This window comes from Falco punctatus (assembly GCF_963210335.1).
Source record: "Falco punctatus genome assembly, chromosome: 11".
NCBI lineage: Eukaryota > Metazoa > Chordata > Aves > Falconiformes > Falconidae > Falco > Falco punctatus.
Window position 1 is genome coordinate 10,131,558 of NC_137591.1, and position 26,085 is coordinate 10,157,642.

Sequence of the window (26,085 nt, forward strand, 5' to 3'; positions counted from 1 at the left end):
CAAGCCTCCTCTGTTCACACCAGAGCCTGAGAGTTTCCTGGGGTACTATATTTAACATAGGTTTCCTGAAATCTGTCCCTAGTGTTTCAAAGTGGGGGGTTCAGAGATAAAAAACAGAACTTTGTATGCCAGATCAGGAATTCTCGCAGACAACGCCTGCACAGAGCGCCCTCACAACAGGCAGCAGGGGAGCCCTGCTCATTCACATTCTCTTTATAAACAGTTGTTTATTTTATTATCTTTATTTGAAACAGATTATGCAGCAGAAGACTTCTGGAAAAATCTTTTCCATCTGACTACTATTTTTGGCAACATACGGTACAGGATAGAAATGCGCTTGCTTGCGTTTATTTATTTGTCTTCATCCCAAAGGCTGCAAACAGGGAGAAAGATGTATTAGAAGTAACTTCAGGAAAAGCCTGTGACCCTCAGTGTAAAGACAACTCAGGTGCAAATCAAAAGCCTTCACCTAGGGCCATCTGCGGGCCACATACAGCAAGACAGAATTAATCTTTCTTTGAGTATTCATTTTTGCCTCCGTACTAGGTCCTTTCTGAGCTTTCCCCAGGAAAAGAGCTCAGGAAACCCAATCCCAAACCCAACAGCTCCATGGCCAGAGCTGAAGGAGTGGCTCCCACTGCAAGACGACAACAGTGATCCTCTGATGGGAACCACAAAGTAAGTCTGATGAAGGCATCTTGAGTACTGCCTCATTGCAATACCCTTAACACAGCAATGGGCTGCTCTATTGAATTAAAGGGATTTTTCTAAAGAAATTACCCAAAACAGGTATAGAGAGCATTACAAGATGATAGTTGCCCTGCAAGAATCAATTAAAAGCCCTGATTCACCTCTGATATCAGAAGTCAGCAAGTCACAAGGACTATGGACACAGGACACATACATTTCAGTGTATGGAAAAGTTTATGGGTTATGTGATTAAATTAGTTGTAAGAACATCAAAATACAACTACCTATTTCTCTGCATATGCAATTAACATAAATGAAAATTAAGGGCAGGGATCACTTCATGTGAATTGATTGGTTATTTCTCTTAATACCCCGATTACTGATAGTGGATTATTTTCTAGTTTACTGGTAACTTCCCCAGACATACACAACCTTTTCCTTTTGTTCCCCCATTCTGAACAGAAATTAAAAGGAAAATAAACAAGAAAAGAAGAAACTTTTTATAAGAGAATTTAGGAAATATTGCTCAAAGTAGAAACTATCAGCTGAACTTTGTTGGGGGGGCGAGAAATGGTTTCCTGCCAAAGACATTTATACAAAGAAAACCCCAAAAACCTCAGGGTTTCCCTTTCCATGTATAACTGCTGAACCTGTCTTCATGATGTAGAATTTCTTTATGGGACATGAACACATGCATTCGTAAGCCATCAACAAGGCTTTCACACAACCTGCAGTGCCCGTAACGTCTCTATAAAATTTTCACTTAAACATTATTCATTGATCTGCTTGTAAACTTCCCAAACAGCACGTCGCCTAATTAATCATTTTTATACTAGATGCAATTGTGTGTTTAAGCTCCAGAATGGTTTGCTGTGGCTAATCACATCCATGCACCGAGCAAAGACGGAGCTGTTTGACAATTGAATATGAAGCTTTAATTATTCTATTCAGAAACAAAGTTTTCATTAGAGAATCCCAGAGCAGCTGGTTACTGTAATGATGTCCCTAGTGGAATTACAAACAGGATGAAAAGGGTTGGACAATGTTATTTGACTTACAGCATCGCGATGTTCATTTTGAAAGCCATGAAGAGTTGGACAAGATTCTTTAAGCTTTCTGTTGCTAGTGCCAAAACTCAGCTGGAGCGTGTTTTCGTGACACTCTCCACTTCCTATTGTTTTGCAAAACGCTTTTTCCACCTTCTTAGAAGGACTCTGAAAACAATACACCTCTGAGAGGGAAGATTTTCTGCTAGGAGGAGCTACTGAGCTGAGCACAAATTAGATGTCCTCTCTGGTTCCCTGTTGTCTACGACTGCATGGAAATACAGTGCATGCAGCTTGGCTTTCCCACCTCCAAACTCTTCCAGGGAGCACAGGTAATAGGAGAAGGTGCCGCTGCCATTAACACCACCTAATACAGCACATATTCCCCTAGGTGCAACCCTACCCGAGTCATGCAAATGTGGCTATTAGCCCTTCAAATATGTGGATGCAGGGGCATGAGAAAGTCCTCGGTGTGAGTTGGACTAGTTCCAACGCCACATCACATACTGCCCTGATGACTTTATGCCTAGTTGGGAGAGAGCAAAAGAGGAGCTGACCAACTGCAGCGTCAGGGAAGAGCCCATTACTCTGCCCCTTTGCTCTGCCAGGGTGCGACTATAAGAAGCTGGGGCAGGAAGGAAAAGAAACTAGACAAACCTACCCAGTCAACTACACTCAGATTCAAGACTTCCAGCAAGGCACCACAGCTTTCAGAAGAACCTTCCCAATGCCATCATAAGCACTCTTCCCTATAACAAATTCCCCTCAGCTTGTCCCAGTGTCTCCCTTTATAGCAAAGGTGATCAAAAATGAAGTTCTTGACTCCCTGAATATGTACCCATCGTTCCAGAGGAGTGGGAGGAGGAAAGAGGTTAGAGGGTCAGTGCAACAACATAAACTGTCATGAGAGATCCTTTTTCCTGCAGAAAAAGCCCTTCCCTCCGTACAGCCCCCTCAAACCATGCATCCTGATGTCCAGAATTAGGCCCTTAAATATAACATCTTTCTTGAATTCTCTCCTCCACTGCTGCCCTCCCTCCAGGACTTCCCCAACCAGTTCATGTCCCAAATGTGAGCCCACCATGAGAAGAAAAAAAGGGAAAAAAAAAAAAAAAAAAAAAAAAAGAAGCCGGGGGAGGGGAGAAAAAGCTCATGAAGACATATATCCTGCTGAGCCACCAGAGAAGCTCCAGGAACATCAAAAACAGAACAAACTCTAGTGTGTTCTGATGTGGTTTCAATTTTGGATTCTGTCATTGGGAAAGTAATCAGGTCAATCAGAAATGTGGTGGAAACCCAGCTGAGAACATGAATTACTGCACATTCTGGACCACCCAAGACCAGAAAAAGAAGAAAAAAAAAAAAAAAAAGCCCTATATCTTAGAAATACTATAGCTTTTATCATTAGAGTTAAAATTACAGTTGCAGTGAAACTATGGAAACAATACAGGCTTGTAAATGCTTCCCATTGAAATTTACATTTATTTTTTAGCGTGTGTGTCCTATTGCTGTATAAAACTACTGAAAAAGTTCAGTTCGGGCTGAGGGCTGGGGGTCACATCCTCAACGGATGCAAACGTGGAACAGCTCCAGTGCTGGGAGGATTCAGCCCTTTGTTGAATTAAATTCCAACTAGAGACTGAATATTTTTTTTCTCCCTCAGTTTACAGAAAAAAAATCTATTTGGGGCATTTGTGTAAGTGAGTGGATGTCATTTCTTTTTCAAGGATGTTTGGAAATGAGAAACTGAAGCACTGAAGAGGTCTCTCTCAAGATTTGTTAGTGTCCCTTTTTTCCCCCCTTAAGCAGCTGTGAAAATAGTCTAGCTGGAACAAACATGTGGATTAAAATGGCAATATTTCACAAGTGCAACCCTCTGTAGCCAGGGTCCGCTCACCATTCCCTTTCCACAAGTCTCACTGAATCCCCTAGAGCGTGACAGAGAAAAAGGGAGCGAGTGGAGGAGAAAACTCCTAGGCAAAACGGAAAGCTTGAGTAGGGCCTGCAAACACTCTTTACCACTTACGGATTTGGTAACAACTGGCCCACCCATCAGGTGAGGTGAAATGGGAACAATTCCTCTGTGCTGCAAAGGAGCCGGCTGTGAAACTGGTCCAGCTGGAGCTAGAAGCCCTCAGAGAATAAGGAGTATGAGGTGTCTGAAATGCAAAGAGGCAGTCGAAACCTGGGTCCCAGGGAGCAGATTTCAGGCGTTAACATCAGCTACACAGTCACTTTCAACCCGGCCTCCACAAAAAAAGAGGCCCAGATACGCAATCTGGGCAGCACAGAGCTACAGGGGCCAAAACAGAGTCCACGTTTCACCCTCTTTGATTAAATCCAAAGAGAAACCAAGAACTGTTCTATGTTGAGGGTGTCCAAGCACTGGAACAGGTTGACCAGAAAGATTGCAGAATTTCCACCTCTGGAGATACTCAGCACCCAGCAGGGCAATGTCCCAAGCAACCTGCTCTAGTTTACCCCGCTCTGAGCAGGGGTTTGGACTAGATGAGCTCCAGAGGAGCTCTGCAACCTCAACTGTTCTGTGTGAAGACATTGCTTTGGTCCTGCCTCTGCCTGGGAGAGGCTGAAGAGCTCCATCCTCTCAAAGACACGGCCAAGAAAATTCTCAGGACAGATCCTGGCCAGCGAGCAGCCTCCATGGATGAGCAGGGAAATGCAAATCCCCTCTTCCACAAAGTTCATAGCACAGCACCCCAAACACTGCAGCCTACAGCTAGATGCAGCTTGCACATCTCTGAGGACTAGAATATGTGGAATCTTTTTTTTCTTTTTTTGTCTATCTGTTTTTAGACAGGAGCATGGGGAACTGAGTAGCAGGGTCATGCTCTCTTCCTCCTGTGGTCTGCCTCAATCTAAACACTGGCCATGGTGAAGTCCAAAGCACGTTCTGCTATGGTAATAAAAAGATCATGGTCATTTCAAAAGCAATTAAGCCCTCATAATCGATTGTGCTTTTACCACAGCCTTCCTTGCCCTTGAAGCACACACCCTAGTGGAGAGGAATTGATGGACATTTTCACATGCCCTGCATGCCATTCTAAAAGCTTCTTGTTCTATTTCTGGCTAGTCAAATCCCCAAAACCTTCCAAAACCAAAAAGTTATAAAATCAAATCCCTAAGAAAGGACTGCTTTTACTGCCTCATCACTGTCACAGAAAATGAGAGAAGGCCACAATGGTTTTAGTCACTCATAGCAAGGATGTTGTTATCATCAGGAGAGGATTATGGCCCTGTGGCCGGGATGAACCAGTAAAGTTGGGCTCTGATCCCATGGCAGGGCAAATCCCATCAAGGCACTTCATCCTTCCACATGGGTGGTGCACACAAGTGACTGCCATCTCAGATGGTATTTTCACAGTCATTTCCAGGCAGATGGAAGCGTTCTGCCCATGCTTGCCACTGAGCAGACGCTCTGCAATATGGTGCTGTGTCAGTGATAGTACACAAGACCTTCCTGTTCAGACAATTTTGACATCTGTCTATGAAGCACCAAGTAGATGAGACCATGGTTTCACTTCAGTTCTGCTACACCCAACTCTTCTGCCCTGAAAACTGAGGATTAGAAATCTGGCAAGAAACATCCCACCACCTACATCCCAGTCCCTTGGCAGAGAGAGGATCCTCCTTTCTTACCTGCAACGTGGCAGGTAGCAAGCAGACCTTTACCTTAAAACCTCCTACACCAGAAGCCAAGAGACTCCTTGCTGAACAGGTAACATGACTGATCAAAACCTGATGAACTGCTCCACTAGCTTCCCTTGATTGTATCTGTGATCCTCTGTCTGAACCCTAATGGATGTGGAGAATGGATCATTCTGTGCCACTACAGCAACCTTAACCTACTGGAACGTTTATATCATCTCATCTTTTTCTTTTTTCTCTCTGAACAACCCATTTCCTTCAGACCTTCCACACAAGCCCTATGGTCTTGGCCTCCAGCCAGTGGTGTTATCCTGGACCCTCTTGAAAGGCCTTTACTGGGTGCAAGCCAACTGAAGGATGCCTTCGTGTGCCTGATGTGACACTTGCATGCCCCACCAAGGCTGCTTTCAGCACACCTTAGCTTGTGCTTGATTCTCAATTCCAGAATTACCAGAAGAATCTCCTACCAAACCTTGCCCCTGTCTTTACAAAAATTCCTTCTTTCTGACCATGCTTTGCCAAATTCACTTATGTCTTAAACCTGGCTTCAGCAGCTCTTCAGGGCCACCTTCAGAATTAATAGATATGTTCTCCTTCCATCATCTCAGGTGAAAGAATTATAGGGCAATGAGTTCAGAAGAGAGCCTCAAGATCCCCCAGCCTGCGGTATGAAGGTCTGACAATGAGATTACGATAATCAGTCACTGAGTGTTATCTCAAGACAGCTTTACAGTCATGTTAGAGAAGATTCATCTCAGCTAGGCTTCCCTAGCTCGGTTCCGAGGCAACAAAGCTCCTCTTTTCATTCAAAGCCTTTTGAAAATGATAGTCGATACAACAGTCTTGGCCTTAAATTACTATATACACATACATACATATATGTATCTAAATAAAATAATCAGAGAGGGAGCAAAAGTTTGCTGGCAGCCTGAGGCTTCCCTCTGACCAGATGTACCCAGTTCATTTCCAGAAAAATTCCATGGAAGCCACTGGCATCCCACTGGGGTATGCTAGGCACATATTAACTTGCTAAAATAACAAGGAAGATTTGCATGCATTCTGCTGTAATCTATCACTTCTCACTTTTTTTTTTATAGTCACTATAGTATCAAAGCAAAGCACGACAGTATAGAAACTCAGGGTCACAAACCAGCTCGCTCAGCACCCTCAACCTGCTGTGTTGGGTGCCCTTACGCTCAGCTCACAAAGTTGGAAATTTCTTGGTCTAACAAGACTGCAGTCCTGACCTTCAGTACTTCTCCATCGTCACCCTCTCCCAGAGTTGAGATCTCATAGCCATGAGAGTCCTAAAGCTACTGTGATGAGTTCCTTGGCTCCCAAAAGATAGACTACCTCCTCTCCCCGAGGCTCCAGACAGGTGGATGCTTTTAGAAGCAATGCTGCAGAAGTTCTTCATTTGAACAGGCAATCATCAAAGCTTAAGAAGTCTAGGTAATAGCTTAATGTTTGCAACAACCTTCTGCCTCCTTTTGGTTTTATTTTGGCACGAAGGACAGCTACAGGAAAGAAAATATGCACCATCCACAACGAAAACAGGCTGCTAGAGTGTAGACAGAAGGGCCTGGAGATAAGACTGACTCAAAAACTGCGGTTCTAGACACTCCCAAAATTTTTGTGAAACATCCCCAGAGACTCAAATCAAAACGCATATCTTATAGTCCTCGCTTCTGACCTCTGCTCCACTGTGATGAGTGGGGGACATGAGCAGAACATCAGCTAAGTGCAAAGCTGAGCCAGCTGCCCTGGTGAAGTGCCTCTGCCTAGGACTCTGTCATCTCCTCCCACTCATTCATGCCCTCCATACTGCAGCCTCATCATCCCAGACCCCTAATCACTTGATGTACACACTGTCCATAAATTAGGAGACACCACAGTGTTATTTGGAGCACTGAACAAGATTACTGTGCAATTACACCAACGAGCCACCTTTATCTCCAGGCTTGAAATCATGCCTTTACTTAAAACACTTTAAATCAATAAAATTATACTGTAGCCATCGACAGTACATACAGTTTTGCTTACTGGAATGACCCCCATTATGTTCAACGGGAGATATGTTTCTGCCTGATTCAAGCACAGCAAACAGACTTCAAGTAATGGCAGATGTCAAGTGGTTTCAGGAGGAAATAATTATAAATCGTTCACGACACCCTGCTATGTCCTAGCTGTTGGTTGGCTTATTCCTCCTGATTAGTGCTAATTTGCATACAACTCAAACCAGTACAGCAGTGATGGAGGCTCCTCCAGAGAAAGGAAGGTACCCTGAAGTACAAAGGTAGATGGGCACGCTATGATACAAAAGATGCCACAAAGGTGTGAGAGGTGCATAAATCTTGAGTAGCATAGAAAAAGCATATATGGAACAATTAAACCATCTCTTCCTGCTTAATAATCATCACAGGGAGCCAGCATGAAGCCGAATAAAGAGAAAACAGATAAACATCGTTCTCCGCGTGGTACGTAGCGAAGCTGTGCAGCTTCTATTGCCAGGGGCTGTACATACAGAAAGTTTCTAAGGGCTTCAAGTTCATACCTCCAGGGGCAAGGGCAACAATAGCAGAAGCAGGGAATGAAGGGCTGGGCTTCTCTTTCTCCACAACAGCAAAGAAAATGGATACACACAGGTATCATCCATAGTCTAAAGGCACCACTGATGCCACGCTACTTGCCGGCATGAGGGTGGCAAGAAAATTGGCTCCCAAATCTGGATGTGATGGAAAAAGTGAGGACCAGCCCCAGGGAGGACGCAGGTGATTGCAGAGCTGCCACTGTGGTGGCAGGCTGCGGACCTGCTCCTCAAGAAGTGGCCTGCAGCCCCTAAGCCACATGTACGATGTAGGACTGGTGCAGGACCAGGGCAGACATTTCCTAAGGGGAGGAACCCCACCTTGAGTAACTTTAACTCCCTCTATAGCCTTATTACATTGTCCCAGGAGACACAGGAAATTTTCAGGCAGCCCCAAGTCAATGGGGATTGTCTGACACAGTGAGAGCGCCCTGATTTAACAGGGTGCTAATTAACTTCATGCCTTTCAAGTCAGGCAAATGCTCAGCATCCCTCTTGAAGCAGGGCCTACACACAGCATCGAGATAGCTTAAGCCTGGAGAAGTAGGCTGGAAACATCTAACAACAAGAGGATTTCCCATGATAAATCTGGTACTTCCTGCTTCTGGCTGTGCTGGGTTTACCACACAAATCGTCTTTCTCACAGTCCTTCAGCACTGCTCATTCCATTCTCAGCTGGGCTCCAGACGCACAGAGGTGCAGGGAAAGGAAAATAATGAGACAAAGTTGGGATAGGCAAACTTCGTGGTGCTGGAGGCTTTTCAAGGCTCTCAGACTCTTTGGTGGGTTTGCAAACTGGGATAAGATTGTGAACCACTTTTTTTTTTTTTTTTCCCCTCCCCTGTAATTTAAAATGCATGCTCTCCCTTATGTACCACCAAGGGTGGCTCAGTTATTAAAGGCACAAACATTTTTTTTAATTTTTGGGGGGAGGCTTGACTATGCCCGGGGGAGTGAAGTAACCTGGACCACCTACCGTAAGCTGAGTAGTCAGAGAATGTTGCGCATAGTCCATACCCTGCTTTTTCTTCCCATGCTAGGGCTCCCACTCTGGTGCCCATCTGCCATCACATCATCCCCATAGTCACTCTGTGCAAACATTCCTTGTTTTTGAAAACAGAGATGATCACAGAGTTGTAACACTCACACCCAAATCTGGAAATGATCTGGATTTCCCCCAACGTCTGGCATCTCCTTTCAGGTCCATTGTACAGAACGGCCAGAGAGCAGTACCTAAATTAGACCCTTGATGCAAGCTTGAGCCTCACAGAATGCTGGCGGTGGCTTTGGCACTGTTTCTCAGTTCAGACTCATCCGCTGCTTATACTGTTCCCTGCTCTGAAAGATTTATCTTTATCCTTTTATATAGCGGCATCCATAGGAGTTTCATCCCTTAAATTCACCTTTAATGATTCTTTTTCTTCATTTGTTTGAAATTCGTCCGATGTCTTTCAATAGCAGTGATTGTCCCCGTGATCTGAATTCTCTTCATAAGCACTGCCTCTCATCTTTCCCCACGGTTCAGCCCTTCGAGCTTTTAAAACATGATCTGCTGTGCTCTAAAACCCGAGTTGTTGGTATCTTTGTACAACGCCAGTGCTTGCTGTACTTATGCACACAGAAGGCTGCCGCTCTAAAGCTCAGTGACAGGAGGTCTTAAAATGGCTATTTTGTTCCCTGCCTTTGGCACTGTATTAAGAACTTGGATTTCATCTGCTGTTCACTGTCACCTTGAGGTCACTTTCAGACATATTGTGTTTCCAGGTCCCCCCATCTCTAATTGCACAAATTAAGATTGATTTCAATTTTAATTTCCTTCCTTTTGATGGTTTCATCTCACTCTTAACATGACTTGAACATGGGTTGCTTTTTTGTTTTTTAGGTTCCTCCAAACATCTCTGCTGACCAGTTACTGATTTATTTAGCCCACATTCACAACGTACAGCAAAGAACGTGAGACTAAATGGTTGAGCATTCATTAGAAACAGATCAAGAAGAGACTGTATTAACATCTCCCTGACTACCGCTTATACCCCCACATCTGGCCACTAGGTGACTATAAATTAAATATGGCATAAAAGGATGAGGAAGGCTGTAGGGTTGCAGCAAGCAAACACTGTTTTTGCTCCACCAACAGTTTATCTCAAAGGAGCCTGAACACAGCCAAGCTAGCATCAGCTCTGTTGACTTTCTGCTGGTTCAAATACCTCCTTGCCTTTTCCCCGTCACTATCCCCACCCACATCCCTTCACATGACCCCTCTCTCTGCTGCTTCCCAAATGTGCAGTCTCAGACACATCAGTAGCTCTTTTGATATCTTTGTTGTCTGCGGCATTGCTCTGAAGAGCATGAGAAAGCCTAACGTAGGGCTGGACACCCCACCACAACCACCCCCTGAAACATACAGTGTCATCTCTGACCATGCGGCCTGAATGGAGATCTGGCATCTGTTCTGTCTGACACCATCAGGCTACATAGCAGGCTGAAATAAAGGATTAACTCCTGGCCTTAAGTTACACATTTTGTTATCCCATGCTATGGCTATAAATCATTTACCCACACAGACAGATAGCTATCAAGTTAAACTGGGCGCTTACTTCCTCTTCATTGTAAAATTCTCTGCTTTATGTTATTTTATTAGAAAGAGCAAATCTCTTCACTAATACTCTTTTGATGAGCATTGACACACTTCATGGCTGTATTCTGGATTTTGCGCTAGTGTAACACAGATCAGATTTGAACAATTGTATTTCCAGAGGCTTTTTGTTTATCCATACTTCAAATTTTTCTTAAAGAGGCAGGGCATTGAAGTACAACAAAAAAAGAGCACAAAACTCTCAGCTTTCCTGCACACAAGTCTCTTGAAAATCACTGAGTCCAAAATTAAAGTCTTTCTAATCTAATAAGCCTTCCTTTTTTATTTTGTGGAAATGCCTGTTTGTCCTTGATCATTCTGATTGTGTCTCCTCCTATTCACCTCCACCAAATTTAAGCATTTTTGGTTTTTCCAAGCAGCTTCGCGCTCCAGTTGACCGTGCTGCTGAGTACTTCCCTCCCCGGGTCCCTGTTAGCAGGTGTCCCCGACGGCCACGCACAGCTGTGTTTGGTCTCACAGAGTCCTTCACCACCGCTGCATGAGCTCAGCAAGGGCACGATGGACTTGGGGACAAGCTGGCCGCCTGACTATGATTACAGTTGCTTGCAATTACGGTCCCTGAGCCTCACGTCAGGTCAGCAAGTGCAAACGCCTGCACAACTGGGAGCTCTCTGATGACAGCTAAGTGTCTCACTGCAGACCCAGGAAGTCAGGCAGCTAAATCAAGGCCATAAAATAAGGACAGAGCAGGCTGGCCTTAAGATAATAAAAATAAAAATGAATTATATCAACTAATATAATAATACGGAGGTTTTTTTGAAACAGTGACCTAAATTAGTCAGAAACAACAGCTTTTTTTTATTGCATTACCACCAGTTATAAAGCACTTTTCCTTTCCACTTGCCCTATCCTGGATCTGTTTGCCCAAGTGCTGCCTCTGCACTGGGCTTGGAGAGCCAGAGCACAAGTTCCAGGAGGGAGGTCCTCACAGCCGGGGCCGTGCGGGGACCTGGACCAACAGCCTTCAGCACCGCCCAACAATGGCAAAACCGGAGCAGGAGGGGAAACTGGCCACAGACACAAACAGGTTTGCCAAATGTCACCCAATGGGCAAAGAAGGAAAAGCTACTGGTAGCCCAGACACCTCTGGAGTCTGAAATCTCAGGGCTGCAGTAAACTTCATGCAAACAGATGTGCAGCCCCTGCAGAGACTGAGCACAGCAGAACATAGCAGTAGGGAGTTCCGCAAGGATTTGTAGGCTGATTCACTGGACATCATTTCAGGATCAAGCTTGTGCCAGAACAACATGGTCCAGGCAAGTTTATGGAGAGCTGGTTCCATCCCCCCCAGAAGCGAAGAGGCTGGGAGAGGAGGAAGCTTACACACTCCTACTGATTAACCACAGTGCAAACTTCATAAACGTGCTCCTGACCTCCACCACAACGCGCAGGCTTGAGTCATTCCAATAAAACAGGAAACAACACTTTGCCACAACATTACTAAGTCCATATCCCATAAAACCATTCAGGGAAGGGGGGGGGGGGGGCAGGGGGGCTGGAGAAAAGAGAGGGAGAAAAGCAAGAGTAAAGCCTGGCAATTATCTGTTATTAACCCAGTCCTCAGTGGTATCACATTGCTCCTAAAAATAATGACAGAGCAACAAAGCTTGTTTGCATCTCCCATGTCCTTTCTGGGTTCCTCATTATTCTAATGAGCTGTTGGAAAATGCACTTCAGTTATATCCCCATCAGTTATTTCACTGATCACTCTGCTTTCATTTCCACCTGGCACCGCAAGATGTTTTACAATTAACACTTTGATCCTTTTTCTTTCTTTTTTTTTTCTTTTTCTTTTTTTTTTCCCTTTCACCCAGGAGCAAATGCAGACACCCACTCTGGGAGGAGCTGAGAAAAGTCATGGATGAGGCTGCTCCCACATTTTGCACCAGACTTCAGGGTGACCAAGCTGGGCATGGCTGGCAGAGCCACAAAACATACTGCCTTTGCTCGTGTGGCGCCGGTCCCCTGCGGCTGGTACCAAAAAGAAACCAGGAACAGTTTAAGAATAGATCGGCATAATGTCTGCCATGTGGGCTCGGGAGCAAAATAGGAAAGGGATGGAGGAGGGCAGCAACGCAGCCATTGCATGAGCGAACATGCTGTGGCTTGGTGGGGTTTTTTCTGTCACAGTGAGTCACACCACTCATTGCAAGTCAGTCTGTCTTTTCTCATGTGGAGGGGGGGCGGGGGGAAAGAAAGAAAAAATTTGTTTCAATGAGCTTTCCTCACCACCTTTTATTCCACCCTTCAGAGCCATTACTCAAATTGTTTAAAGCTTCAGAGGAGCTGAAACAGAGCTGGCAAGGAGCAGGGCTGCCAGCCTCTGCTTCTCCCCTTCGCCTCGTCCTCCTCCTCCTCCTGCCACACCTGTCGGCCCCTGGACAGAAAGGATCTCTTCCCAGGGTCATCCGTTCTTCGACTGGAACACCGGGTCATGGTGGGGTACCATAAGTTAAATACCACGGCATATTTGGAGGGGAGGAATAACTGTAGGTGCTGGGTGGAACAGAGCTGCACAGCACCCAGCATGAACAGATGGACAAAGAGACAAACCTCACCCTCCACCAGCTACAGCCAACCAAGGGGACTTAGACATTTCAAAGGTCTGAATATTGGTCCTTTCTGAAATTTGGGTGATTAAAAGCATTTTTTTTGTCCTTTCATCAACAAACAGTATTTTCTCATGACCAAATTGCCTCCTCTTCTGCAGAAACGCTACTTCATTTTTTTTTTTTAAATTTCAAAATACTTTTGGAAAAGATATCAAAATAGCTACAGAAAGCTTTTGTATGCTCCAAACCTCCAAGTTTTAAGATAAACTGGAAGGGGTTTTCATGTATTTTGCTTTTAGCAAAATACATAAAACAGCTTTAAAAGTATGTGAAGAAAATCATTTTAACCCCTCTAGAAAGTGTTTGAAAACAATTTTCATATTTCAATGTTTTATCAGGAAAATAGATTTCAGGCTAACCTGAATACTAGAGCTCAATATAAAAGCACTGAAAAAGGACGTTTGTATCAAAGTTAAGTTTTTCCTCAGCAAACACAGGGATTTATATGGAAATTTTACCAAAAGGGGAAAAAAAAGAAATCCAAAGAAAGCATTTCTGTAGTGGCTTTACATATTTTAGTTTTACAGTTACAACATTTGTTATTTCAAAAGAATATTTGTTGTCTAAACAAAAGCTTTCACTGTTTCAAAAATTTTGTTTCATTGGGAAAATCTACACTTTAACTCTTAGGGACCAGTCTGTGGTCTCAAAATGTTGACTCCTTACCATTTTATTAAGAAAACGTTGGATCTTCCAACACTTGAGTTTGAGCATAACTTTACTACAGTTGTATTCGTATGAGAGTATTTACAAGGGTAAACTCATGCACACATACTCGTGTTGACAGGATCAGGGCTTCTGGTAACTTGCTGACATTCGGTGCAACCTATAACGCGGTACAATGCTCGCTTTATGTACACCAGACTTTGACCTTATTCATCAAAATACCCTTCTGACTTTGCTCCAAGGGCTTTTATGTTCTCTGAAAACAATAAAAATTCCCTTTTATGACATTACAACTTTAATTTCAAAGTGTGATGAGCGAGCATGGTGTTCTCCTTATTAAGGCACAACGAGCTTGTATGCCACAGCTCAAATTATTTTTAGTTGGGCTTTACATAACCCTGATACAACCACCACCAGATCGGGGTCCAAAGTGCAAACCCAGGGCACATGCAATCTAAAACCCCACCTTCCAAAATGGACCATGACTTTGACCTCTGCAGCCATAACCCATGGGGAGCGATTCCTACACTACAACAGCTTCTCAGAGCAGCAGAACAACTGGCTCTGCGGCACGAGGAACTTTTCCATCAGTCCTCATATACCAGAGTCCCAGGAATGCACACATCTGCCTTTCACCTCTTTTAAAACATGATTTTCTAGAATTCATGGATGCGATGAAACCTTTGAAATACAATAGCCTAGTGTCATGAAGGCAACTGATACCAAAGCGTTTTTTGGGGCAAGGGGGTGATACTGATCCCTAAATTCCCAGTCACCGGGGAAGAGTAAAAAAAGATCCTGGGGCACCATTAAACACAATCTCAGCTCCTTTAGAAAATTAAAGATATACTTACAGGGACTATTTTATTCTTTCCCCTGGAAAAGATGCCAATACACACACCAAAAAAAAAAAAAAAAAAAAAAAAAAAAAAAAAAAAGAGCAGACTGCCATTATGAAAAGGCACACATGTATAAAGCCACACAGATGCTCTAGCTCAAATTTTAAACATGCTGACCTCCTTGGCACACGTTTGAACAATGCCGAGTCAGTTCCAAGGCCAAAGCTGTGTCAGTAACGCTGTACTGGCACTGCTCTCAAGCCTACCTTCCTCGCAACTGGCAACAAGGATGCTTCCGCTGGGATAATTTATACCAGTTTCCCTAAGGAAATCCACCGTAACAGCAAAAGTGCTGTTTTGCCAGGATAAGCTATAACATTTACGCAGCATTTGCCAACGTACATATATGTATATATACACATTTAAAAAATTTTATGAAAAGCCATGCCTCTCTGCAGTGCTGTTCCCACTGAATGATTCTTTGCACAGATTTGGCTTGGAGCACCCAGCGGAGATACAAAAGGCATTATTATACAAGACTGGGGACCAGCTCCAGGCTCTGTAGAAGTAATTGAAAATAGGAAATGCTGAAAATCAAACTCAAAGCACGCACACAATCCAGGAAAATGTTGCAGACATTGCAAACCACTTCTTCGAACAGTGCAAGTAACTCAGTCCTGAACTAGATCCTCAGCTGCTGTGACTGGCACAGCTCCACCAGATTCAGCCATGGTGTATCAGTGTGAACGCAGCCCTGGAGAGTCTGCATTTGGGGGGTTTGCTGTGGAATTGGGATGGAGGCTACCTGCTATCTCCAGGCACTCCTGCAGTGCTTTCAGCTGCTACGAAAAAGAGGAGATTCAAGGCTCCTGGGACCTCAAATATGATGAAATTAAATCAAAGACAGAGACATGACCTCAAAGAGGGCACCTCTTTCCATGAGAGGATGATCTTTATTTCATGTGAGCCAAGAAGAAAAGAACAAAAGAAAGGACGAGGGGGAAAGATGGAAAAAAGCAGTCAGGATGGAGGAGACAGATGGTGGCCAAATTCAGAGGGAGAGAGGGAGATGGAAACAAAAAGAATGAAGGATGAAAAAACAAGGCAGTTTAAGAAATAGAAATCAGAAGTGGAAGAGAGAGAAGGGGAGGGATGGGCAGTGATAAAGAGAACGGGGTTAAAATGAGCAAACAGACAAGACATAAAGAGAAGGGTTCGGGTTAAAGGAGCAATTGCCCTCTGGCAAACATACTGCAGTGTAAATGGAAACAGGTATGTCAACAAGGGGCGTCCTGAGATGGGCTGGAGGGGAAATAGCTAACGTGATGTGAGCTTCTGCTGGGAAGCACCACAGACGTCTCCCTCCACTCACCCACCACCCCGAGCCAGAACTTTCTGCAGATGCTGATGCCCCCCCCACGTACAGCAAGGCTCTATCGGAGGGGTACCCCAAACCCTGAACCAACACCCCTGCTTGTGGGGGTAAGCTCATAGCTTTTCACAGCTACAGTTGTTTCCCGGCTCTTCCCAGCTCAAAGCGAGCTGCATCACAGCTTCTCAAGATATAAATCCACAGGACATTTTCACAGGTAGCTTCGCACACTCTGGAACTCAAAGAAGAGCTTCAGAAATAACCGATGAACACACATGAAGGTCTCTACAGCTCTTAAAGCTGAATCCAACACCTGAGAGCAAGTCCTCCAGGAGCCCTGAGCAGTGCTTAAGACCAGAATCCTTCATTTCACTGCCTGAATTGCATCGGTCAGGACCCAAGTCCCTCAGAAGCATCTTTTCCTGGAAAATAAACTCACATAAACCATTTTCCCAATTCCAGTCAGCCTTTTATGTGATCCAAACATCTAGTTCCACCTTCAGACATTTTTCCAGAACATTTCTGGTGCTTTTTGTCTTCCTTCATCTTTAGGAGATAGCTTAGGGAGCATGGCAGCAAGACAACAATAAGAGCCATGGTCACCTTCCATAGACAAGGGGAAAATGCCTTGGTAAAGGAAAAGAATCCAGCAGAGAGCTATCTGCAGAGACTACCATCTCTGCTGCCCAAGCTTTTGTATGGTTGCTTGGGAGTTTCTACACTTTTAGAACATCTCTAGTTGGAATGCTATACATTCAGAAAGGTATATTCCATAAACATTGCTTATTACACCAAAATCTCCAGATGTACTGTACATGTGCAACAGGTCTATGCTTCCTCGTGGCATTAGACCTTAACTGCCCGGGGTTTCCCAGGGGCTCAAGATATGCCAAGAAAAGCACCCTGGGTAAAGAAACTTTTTTTTTTTTTCCTATACTGAGGATTCAGCCTCTGTGGCTAACGGGATTTGTGTATACTGGTTTCTGTGACCAGCGGCACAGAGGGAAGGGAAACGTCCCAGGATTTATGCTCAGATGCTTTTTTCATGCCCAGCAGCATATAGCACAAGTCTAGGGCACAGCTCAACCAAAAGCACATCTGGGTCACTGCTCACCTCCGTGATACCTTATTGTGGTGCAGCTACTTCTGCTCCTGCCTGACAACAGCCCACATCGACAAGAACGCTTTATCCCAGTGCTAGTACAGCCATAAGCAGGGTGTTACACCACCTTAAAGACCCGGTAGGGCTGCAGAGGTAATGTATTGGCACAGTCAGGCTCTTAGACTACTACATAGTTAATCTGCGGGCCATCAGCAGATCTGTTAGCTGTTAAGCATGTTACTGTGGAGAAGCTCACCCATGGTAACTTCCACAGCACTGAACTCCTTACAAGGACAAGTTTAACGTGCAGCATATCACATGTTGTAGGAGGCTGTTCCCAACAGCCATTCATCTTTCTTCACTTCTGCTGTTGTGACTTCCCTTTGAAGTGTTAAGAAAAGCTTTTCAGATATTCTCCATCACTTTGTCAAGTACAGATCACTACACGTGTGGCCAGGATCATTGATGCCTCCATACAAAGACCTTTTGTTTATTGGGGGAAAAAAAAAAAAAAAAAAAAAAAAAACAAAAAAAACACACCAACACACACACCACACCTTAAATATGCAGAATTCAACTCTGCGTTGTCACACTTGAAGATGACACAGAGATGAAGGGATTCCTATTGCTACAAACTCAGAAGATAGATGAAAGTTCAATCACAGACACTGAATCTTTTTGACATTTAAACATTTCTACTCCAGAACACATGACAATCTTTCAAACAACCATGTTGTTCTGTTTTCACAAGGACACCAATTAGCCTGTGTTGTTTAGATTGGTAATACTTGCAATGTATAAACTTTCTTAGCAGATGGCAAGTGAAAACAAATACCCTCCATCAGATATGCATTTTCTATGTCAAAAGGGTGAAGGAAAATTAAGTGGCATTTCTTTAATAAACTGCCTCTAGACTTCCTGCCCAGAATTTGGGGAAACATTCAACGGTAGAAGCAGAAATGTGCATACTGACCCAGAAATAATTCTCCAGTGAGTACTTTCTCCCAGTGAGTAGTGTTGTTGTAGCTATGATGGACTGAAAATAGAGGAACAAGGTTTTTAGACAATAATTTTTTCCTGAATCAGCTGATACAGCTAAAGAAAACAAGTTTTGGGCACAGAGAGTTTTCTAAATTCTGTTCACATGAAGGGCGCCTTTCCTTGCGCAGCCTTGGTGCCAACTCTTGTATCTCTCTGATCACCAAGGTTTTCCAACAGTTTTCTCTTGGTTTTCTCTGTGCTACCAACTGCCCAAGCCCTCCTGAGAGGGTGGTCTAGAAGCTCAGGAAGACCTGGGTCAAATTCCTTTTTGTCACAAGCTGCTTGTAAGGCTTTAGGAAAGCTACATGACATCTCTAAACGCCCATTTCTCCACCACCCATAAAGCAAGCTAAGTGTCCTCTTGCTTCAGCTGGGTAAGGGGGAGCAGGGAGCCAGCAGTGCAAGATGCAGAGACGTGCAGGAGAGCAGATAAACCAACCTGCAGTGGTGCAAGCAGCACAACTGGAGATGGGACTCCTCTCACATAGACTGAGAAGTCTAAAATGGTGCACCTGGACTACTCTGGTCTTCCAAACCACAGCATGAGTTGTCTCAGCTACCCTCAGTACTCTTCTGCTTGAGATGCAGATGCCTCACCAGGCTGCTGAGGGAGCCAAAGGAGAGGAACAGAAAGGTGCCTGGAGGTGGAGTAAATAATAATCTCCGTCTTGAGTGATTTTATCTCACCCCTTAAATTTCATCCTGCTGCTCTCATTGTTTGGCCTAAATGCATTGCTGCACCAACAGGCAATCATGCATCTCCTTCCTGCACCACAATATAACCAAAGAAATAACCTCAGACTTTTAAGTTGGAGAAAATAATCTTATTCTTCAGGGAAAGACAAGCATTACTGGACTTTAAGGGAACAGATACATCAGAAACTTCTATGGAAGGGGAGCTAGAGAGCCATGCAGCCCCCGAAGAGCCAAGGAGTCTAACAGTCACAAGTAATCTATGCAAATAATTTTTAAATGGCCCATTTTCTGGGCTCAAGATATTGGTCCCATTTTCAAGATATGTGGTGCTACAAAACTGTTTCAAAGACAGATGCACAGAGCTGTTTGTTCAGTGTTCTTAATACAAACAAACAGTTGCATACTCTACCTAAAACATAAGTTTTTCATCTTAACACTCTAGCCAAGAAAAATATTTTCCTAGCTAGTTTGTTATGAAAATGTTTGAATAAAAGAAGCAACATCAATAACTTATGTAAAAACTTCAACCTCTAATCAGCTGAGCTTTAATAAGGTTTGAGATAACAGCACATGCATTTTGCCAAGAATATAAAATAATCATAAAGTATTATAACTGATGTGCTGTTCTGGTTTATTGCATTTCACAAACAAGATAGTTGATTACATGTAAGAAAACATTTTGGACCTCATGTTAACATATTGTAATGATTATTAGCCATTATTTAGATTTGGGGAATTTAGGTGAGTGGTTTTGTTTCTTGGGTGGTTTTTTTTGTTGGTTTGGGGGGATTTTATTATTTTTAAAGCCTGTACAAATTTGGCCAAAGACTCAAATCTATCTGAAATCAAATGAAACTATTTGTGACACAAAGATTTGGCCCATAGCGTTTTGGAAGAATTGGAGATGGCAGAGCCTAATTCCTGCTCAAATTAAACCCTCAAAATAGAGAGAAAGAAAAAAAAAAATCCCCAAACTGCAAATAAACCCTTGACAATAAGTTACACCAAGTTGTTTCCTTTTTGGAAGGTAGTGAGCTGCAAATAATTGCTAATAAAAGGTTCACTGTGTTTGGTGAATACAAATCTTTATTTAGTGGCTGCAGAGCAAGTCTTTTTCTTGCTCTCTTGACAGTTTAACTACACGCCAACAATATTTGCTTAAAGTCTTTGGCTCCATTAATCTCAACCCTGCTACACAGATTGCCAAAGCTGATGACAAACCCCAGTTAGCATGGATCATCTACTTGCCCATGACAGTATTTTTCCCATGACATTAAAAGGATGGGTTTTTTCCCCAAAGAGGCCACAAGTCTACGGATTCTCGAGAAGGTTTGAAAGGATAAGTCTATGGCTTAAGGTGACTGATAGAGATAGCTGGGGACTACATGGAAACAAGGAGGAGGAAGAATACCCTTGCACTCTAATTGGCTTTTTTGTTTGCTCACAGTTGCTTCTAATATGGACAGATCTCCATAAGAAAACACAAAATTAGCACCTGTTAGGACAACTTAACCTTCAGGGAGAAAAGCAAACATCCTTGGGTTGTCAAGATTTTGAAACAAAGGTTACAAAGGAGGCGATTTGTTTTTTCTGGATTGTTTTAACCCCTTCTTGCACCACGCTGCAGCTCATTAACACAGGTCCTCCAACACCGACTGTTAGCAAACCTCCTCTGTAGCACGGTATGTGGAGTAGCACCATAAAATGTGGGACTAATTAACAATATCATCATACCTTGAGCATCAGATGGGGAAAGTATGCGCACGTTAAAAGCATTAGCAAGGGAAACTGAGGCATGGTAAGAAAAAGAATCGCTTATCCTCAGCCCCCCCTGACTGGCAAAGTTAAGGTGAGGTATTCACCAGTTGTCCCCGTTATGAGCCCTTCAGCTTAGTACAGAAGAGCTTGAAAGCATCACTGCTTTAGCTCTTCTTAGTCATCCTCACTGAAATGGGTGATGGTAGGCAAATGGGGCTGGTTCATTAATGGCTGGGCTGCCAGAAAAAAATCTCAGAGACAGAAAATTTAAAGAAAACCTAGAAATTAAAAAAAAACCAAAACAGTTCTGTGTCCTTTCTTCTGGCTCATCAGCAGGTGTTTAGCCAAAACCACAGCTGTCTCAACAGAGTGACTGTGTCACCTGTCCCAGAAGCCTGCTCCCACAGGCAGATGCCAAAATGCTGAATTTAGAGGGAAATACAACATATCTAACGGGAAAGCTGAGAAAGAAAACAGAAATACTTCCAAGTGAAAGCCACATTATTCAGCCATAGCTCTGGAAAATGCAAGCAGGGCATGTATTGCGTATACCTGCCTAACAGCAGCATCACCTCCATCACCCTCCCTAGCAAGAATGAGCCACATTCTTGATAGATAATGACTTGATTAAACTAAGGACTTCAGTGAAACTATTGATATGTGAAAGCAGAAAGTCTGCACAGAACTCTGCAGGATGGTAACCCTCAGCAAGTAAATTGAACTAAAGTGATTGTAAATGAGCTAACATCTTTCACTTAACACTGCCTCCCGTTACTCTCCAACAGAGGCACCAACCTTTCTCTCACTGGAATCTTCCACTTCTCTGTCAAAACCACAAGCATCTCCCAATTTTTCTACACTTTAACCCCAGAGGGGTTCACACTGTAGCTAACAACCTCCAAGAGGATGGTAATAAAAACTGAGTGAGTCTTTGTTCTGATTGCAGATTAAAGGGAACGATCTGCAGTATAAATGTAAAATAGCTTTCTTGAATTTTCTTTCCTCCTCCCTTTTTGAATAATCAGTATCTGCATGCGAAGGTTCAATGTCACCAAACATGAGGCTTGTGTACAAAAGCACAAGATTCTTGACTAAAGCACAGCATACTTAACAGCTCAAAAGCATTTGTTGTAAAACTTGATGGAATTGTGCCTGGCAAACGTATTTTATTGTTGTTTGTACAGGGAAGCTTCAGTATTTTCTGGGCTTTTTTTTTTTTTTTTACCTTGGGGAAGTGGTGAATATTTGATGAAGAAACTCGAGCTCAGGAGTTCACGGCCATATTTACTGTTTTCTCCAGAATGTACATATTTTATACAAAATACAACCCAGGTGTTCAAGAGAGAAACACTTTCCATTTATTCAGGTAAGAATATAGCCTAAGGTCATATAAAAGCTTGTCACCAAAGTTTGCACTGACTGTGGCAAAATAAATAAAGGTCCAGCACTGAATATTTTTGTGCTCTGTACCTGGCTGAACCCAGACTTTTTACAAGAGAAAAGAGGGGTGAGGGGTGGGAAGGGGGGGGAAGAGAGTCCTGAGGCCACAGTTTCCCTGGGATTTAAGAAACCCAGAATCTGTTCCTTACACAACAAGGATTTAAATCTTCAGTCCTCTTCATCCAGGTAGAGATCCTTAACCAACTTGCTGCCCCTTGCACTGCCCCCCCCAACGCAGGCACCGAGCCTTCTTGCCAACTGGGTACGTTATACGCCTATTTCACCGTCACCCCCTTCTTTCCAAGGATCCTTTGGATAGAAACATGCAAGGAAGGGGAATGACGAAAGACACATAATTTGTAAAAACCTTGATGTAACAGCACTAGGAAAAGGGCTGCTTCTCTGTGGTAAAGGATTTGGGAAAGGAAGGGAAAGCAGGACCCTGGCAGGGCTCGCCGCCTCCACCCTCCACCAGCAGCACACACCAGGCACACAGGTGATAGGCATGGGCAGAGCAGCAGGTTTCACTGCTGTAACGAGCCTGGTGCTCACCAAAGGATGCCCTTCAGCCCCCTGTCAGCACACCACCAGCTGAGGAGATGCGATCTTGGCTGCCATGTCTGTACAGGCACAGCTGTCACAGCAGGGAGGATGTTCCTACCCACTGGTACAGGGGAAGGTCAGTGCCTGGTGCAGCACAACTCATCACTGTGCCTGGGTAATGTGCTCCTCCAGCAGCAACAGCCAGCAAGGAAACACCTCTACAGCCTGGGACAGGTGCACTGCCCTGCCTGGGGCACAAACAAGGGTGTAGGAGCAGATGGCTGAAGCTCTGCAGGCCAACGAGAAAAGGAGTCCCAGGAAAGCAGAAGGTTTTTTAACTTTCCAGATGTAATCGAGCACATCTGGGAAGGCAGCACCTCCCAGCAGAGGGGCTTTTCCTCCAAGCTGGAGCACTAGGGAAGCGACACCCTGGAAAGCATGCTGCACAAATCTTCTTGCCTCTCTGCTGAATACGCTCGGAAGCATATGGCACATCCACAAACAGCAGTTTTAAATAGTTGGGTTTTTTTAACGCTTGGATCTTTATCTGGACACCAGCTGTTTATGCATATGAGGGTTTCAAACAGTACTTCTGGCACTGTGAGCAACAATGCAGCATGTGTTTCTGACTTAGAAGGAAGAACACATACCTATAAGTGACCAGCTAAAGTAGACAAATGAAAAGACCTAGATAAAGTGGAACATGTGACTAGAAAGCATTTCTATCTGCCAGGCAGCGACTGCAAGCTGGGACTGCCACATCTCTGGATTGTCCTTCATACACTCCTTTTTTCCTCCCTAGAAGTGGTAACACAGACCCAATGTCATATCAGAAATTTCAGGACATCCCTCAGCCTAAGGAGATAAGTGAATTTATTTCCTCTGCAGTGCATATGCACTAACCAATATGATCTATGTGCATATGTTCTGTGCACTATAAATCCTGCATAGCCGGTACCTGTCAGACATACTATACATATGAGTATTTCCGTACAGGATTTTCTGCATGAAGGGAAACCTTAGTAACAACTAAGTCTCAGTCACACAGCTGGAAGGGATCTCAAGACATCCAGTCCCCTCTACAGCACTGTCCCTATCTTTATCTTCTCCCCCTCCTCACCCCAAGCACTCTCATGGTTAGGTTTGGGGAAAAAAAAAAAAAAAAAAAGAAAAAAAGAAAAAAAACACACACACACACACCACAAACCACACACCACACCAAAACTCCAAAGCTTTCCAGCTTTTACAATCAGGAGATAAAATAGAGAAAATAGAAACTGACAGATTAATCCTAAATTTTGGGGGTGCCCACGGGAACAGTGATCCCTGGTGTCTACTGCTACACTCTGATCACTCCCATCTTGCACCCCCATGGCCTCTGCCCCAGGTGGTGAATAACCAGCCTGGGAGGGCTCCAGCTGCAGCGTATGAAGTGAGCATGTGCATATGGACACATATACACACATTTTTATAGATACGCACACACACATATATATTTTAAAAAAAATCTCCAAAACTTTGGGGGGAAGGAGGAAAAGGGAAATCCCTCCTTTCATCTGGACCCAAATGGGAAGACCTGGTTTGCACTGGAAGGGAGATTTCAGAAACGTACGGAATGAATGGTCTGCTTTGTCTCCACAGCTTTGATATATCAGTTCCTTCAGTGACAGACTTGTTAATCTTTCCAATGTTGCTTTTTCAAAAAAGACAAACACAGCGGATAAATGCAAAGGGCCAACCACATCCCCTCCCATAGGAAGTCTCGCCACATGGGCAATTCTTCCAAGTAAAGAAAACAGCCCACTTTATTTACAGGGTAAATCATTTTGACTTATCTTGCAGGGGTTTGCTCATAGCAAACTGACAGTTTCCCCCTGTTGCACAGTAAATGGCTGACGGGGAAAATGTTTTCCTTCCCACCATGTAGAAACAACCAGCCAGAAGGGAGGAGGGGTCAGGGACTTCATTTTTCTAATACTCCATTAATGTTCTCCTAGCTGACAATCACTACAAAAGCCTGAACTCACCACTCCAGGCAGCTCGAGCAAGAAACCTGAATCTCTACAGGGATTTTTAGCTAAGTACATCGACTCAAGTTAGAACTTTTGGTCTTAAAGGGTAAAGGTAACCATTTAAATTATTTCCAAGTAAGTCCCATTACTCTGGAGGGGGATGGATGGGATGGGACACAGATGGACATCAAAAACCACAGAAAACCTGAAGTTTCTCCTTTTTTCTTCTGTTTAAATCCTTGCCCTCAAAAAAACGGTTACATCTTTTGTCACCTAAAATGACAGGACAGCTGGGATAAGGACTTTTTAAAGGTGTAGTATTCCCAAGCAGATTCATTAATTTATTTTTCTTTCATAACTTTTTTTTCAATGATGATCCACTGATCCATCTGTTGGGTTGTTTGGTTTCCTAATGTACAGCATAAATACAAACCCAAATGTGAATATAAAGCAAATTGCTATTTTCTCGCAGGTGAAAGTTTGCAGCTCAGGGATGTAATTAAGCCCAATCTTTCTTTGATGGAAGTCAGTGAGATTGTAAGCACCACCTTCAAAAAGCCAGCCCACTTCACCAGCTCTGATCCAGGTTACAGCAGTAGCTACCCTGGCTTTTTTAATCCAGCCAGCCCTCCAAGTGCATTTTCCATGTGTCACCTTGTAAAGCAAAATGCAAACATTAAAGAGATGGAAAACCCGTGGGAGGTTTGGATTTCTTGTCATGCCAGGTGAGCAACAGGAGCGATGCCGAGGCACTGTACAAGTGGTGCAGGCAGCGTATCTGCTGAAAGCGTGCTCATCAAAAGCAGGAAAGACAAGATAAGTCAGGCAGCTCAGAAGGATGCTTAAAGAGGTTTGCTTTGGGGCTGAATGAGGACAGCATTTCTCTCACCACACTTGCTGTTTCATCAGTACCAGCCACTCCAGACAGAATTCGTTAATGATCCTATTCAGTCAAATTAGAATGAACTGCAAGTGCAAAAGTCAGTCTTGCTGACTTCGAACCACAACTGCAACGGGATGCAACTATGTGCCTAAGTATTTTCCACAACAGCGAGCTAAATAAACCATCTAGGATGCCAGCTGTTACACAAACAACATGGAGAAATCCACCAAGACTTTTAGATGCCTTCCACACACACACACACACACACAAGGAGAGCAAGAGTGCCGTTTTGGTTAAGAAGTGTGCATGTTCCACATCCCCAATAACATCTTATTTAGGAGAGACATCAATCAAGGCTAGACCTCGGGCAAAATCCATGTAATTGCAGTGATTTATACCTTTTGACACTCTGGTCTGCTGACACTAGAAAGACAACGTGCATCGGAGTTTGCTGCAAATATTCACTAACACATTTT